Source organism: Portunus trituberculatus, chromosome 49 (assembly GCF_017591435.1).
Source record: "Portunus trituberculatus isolate SZX2019 chromosome 49, ASM1759143v1, whole genome shotgun sequence".
In the NCBI taxonomy this organism is placed as follows: Eukaryota; Metazoa; Arthropoda; class Malacostraca; order Decapoda; family Portunidae; genus Portunus; species Portunus trituberculatus.
The window spans coordinates 7,797,860-7,800,359 of NC_059303.1; the positions used below are offsets into that span (position 1 = coordinate 7,797,860).

At 41.1% G+C, this 2,500-nt stretch overlaps 1 protein-coding gene across 3 annotated transcripts in view; it reads left to right on the plus strand.

Annotated features, from left to right (window-relative positions):
- Positions 1 to 2,500, plus strand: part of LOC123499333 (E3 ubiquitin-protein ligase ubr3-like) — a 104,870-nt gene that overhangs the window by 24,258 nt on the left and 78,112 nt on the right. The gene's annotated exons all lie outside the window — the stretch shown is intronic.

Here is a 2,500-nt window from a genome sequence, read left to right on the forward strand (position 1 = left end):
AGGTCAGAAGATTAATGGCCACAGTCTTCACTATTTTAATCCCCCACATGAGTTTCTGAAGCTGTACAAAATCACCAAATAGTAACCAGAATAAATATGAAAACATGTCCTGGTACTGAAGATGTTAACCCCTTTAGTACCAAGACGCGTTTTCATATTCACTCCGGCTACTACTTGGTGACTACACAGCTTCAGAAATTTATGTTGGGGATTAGAATAGTGAAGACTGTGGCCATTAATCAAACCTTCCTAATGTCAATAAAATCGTCTAATCATACCCAAAACTCATGGTAAGAATGTGTCCCAGTACTGAAGGGGTTAGGAATATTGCACATGTAGGTTACGGCAAGAGGTGTGAGTGCCTGTATCAGATAAGAACTCGTAAAATAGATACGATTTGTTTACCACCCTGATGAAGCATTGATATACATATTGTTAGTTCTTTGATAGGTGGGTGGATGGGTATTATGTGTGGCGGTGTTATCAGGCTCTCTCTTTCTCTCTCTCTCTCTCTCTCTCTCTCTCTCTCTCTCTCTCTCTCTCTCTCTCTCTCTCTCCTACCTTTCAAATCTTACTGTACGAGACTTGATTTACTCATAGATAGATAGATAGATAGCTGGGTGAGAGATGAATAGATGGTGGTATACTCATAAATAGGTAGATAGATGGATAGATAGATAGATAGATAGACAGACAGACAGATAAATACCTTTCTCTGGTAAACTTTGGAATTCCCTGCTTGTGTCTGTATTTCCAACTTCCTTTTGACTTCATCCAAGAGGGAGGTTTCAAGACATTTGTCCCTGTCCTTTGGCTAATTCTATCAGTTCTGTAAGGAGACTGGCAACTGAGAGGATCTTTTTTCTTTATATTTTTGTTGCCCATGGCTAGTCCTCCTCTCTAACATAAAAGATAGTTAGTTAGGTGGATGGATGGGTTGTAGTTAACTCATAGATAAATAGATAGATAGATAAGTGGATATATCTTTACTGTCTCCAAAATGCACCATGGAAACGGAAATATACTTAGACTGATCGATAAATTATTACTACCATGAAAAAACAACTATTAAATCTTTAACATCACAACCATGACCAATACAATGACAACAAAACTATGTGCCCTGGAAAATTAGACAAAAAAAAAAAAAAATCGAAATATAAAAACTCTAAGAGAATGAAGATCGGAGAAAAAAAAAAAAAGTCAAGGCAAGATTTAAATGGATGCAAATCAGCAGATGCCTTGTGCTGACTCACCAGTGCATCTCCCGCTCCCATGACCCTGTGGAGTCAGCGCATACTTATCTGCTCCTTATTTATCTCCTGTTGTCAACAGTTGTGTGTCGCTTCCCGGCAGAGAGAGAGAGAGAGAGAGAGAGAGAGAGAGAGAGAGAGAGAGAGAGAGAGAGAGAGAGAAGAAGGAGAGGAAGAAGGAGAAAGAGGAGAGGGAGAAGAAGAAGGAGAAGAGAAGAGAAGAAGAAAGAGGGAGAGGAAGAGAGGGGGAAGGATAGGAAGACAGGGAGAGGGAGAGGGACAGGAAGAGGAGGAGGAGGAGGAGGAGGAGGAGGAGGAGGAGGAGGAGGAGGAGGAGGAGGAGGAGGAAGAAGAAGGAGGAGAAGGAGAAGAAGAAGAAGAGAGAGAGAGAGAGAGAGAGAGAGAGAGAGAGAGAGAGAGAGAGAGAGAGAGAGAGAGAGAGAGAGAGAGAGAAAAAACCGGTCACTTACTTGCTTATTCTAGTAAAGTGTCGCTTCTCTTGTTATTGTTACTACTACTACTACTACTACTACTACTACTACTACTACTACTACTACTACTACTACTACTACTACTACTTAAAATACCACACACACACACACACACACACACACACACACACACACACACACACACACACACACACCATGACATCACCTCTATATAAAGTCTCAGGTAAACTCGGCAGGTGACAAGTTAATTAAGAGTGCCCAGTGTAAGGTGCAGAGTGTCAGGTGCATGCGTGGACGACAGGTTAAGTGCTGCAGGTGTAAAAAAAATCAGTGGTGGTGCCTAGTGTGTTGTTTACGTGGGTGTTTTCGAGATGAGAGTGGCGGGGAAGGCAGTGCGGAGGAAGGTTTGCAAGTAGTTAAGGTTTATAATGATGATGATGATCTTTAGGTTTATTTGAAATGGTAACTAGTATAAAGCTGAACGTTTTACTTATTATCCTACTTATACATGTCTATGAGCTTATGCTAATATTTTTGTGTTAGTGCTTGTGTTAGGAATGAGGTGTGTGTGTGTGTGTGTGTGTGTGTGTGTGTGTGTGTGTGTGTGTGTGTGTGTGTGTGTGTGTGTGTGTTTTGGTGTAGTAAGTAGTAATAGTAGTAGTAGTAGTAGTAGTAGTAGTAGTAATAGTAATAACAACAGAAGCGACACTTAACTAGAATAAGCAAGTGAGTGACCAGTTCTCTCTCTCTCTCTCTCTCTCTCTCTCTCTCTCTCTCTCTCTCTCTCTCTCTCTC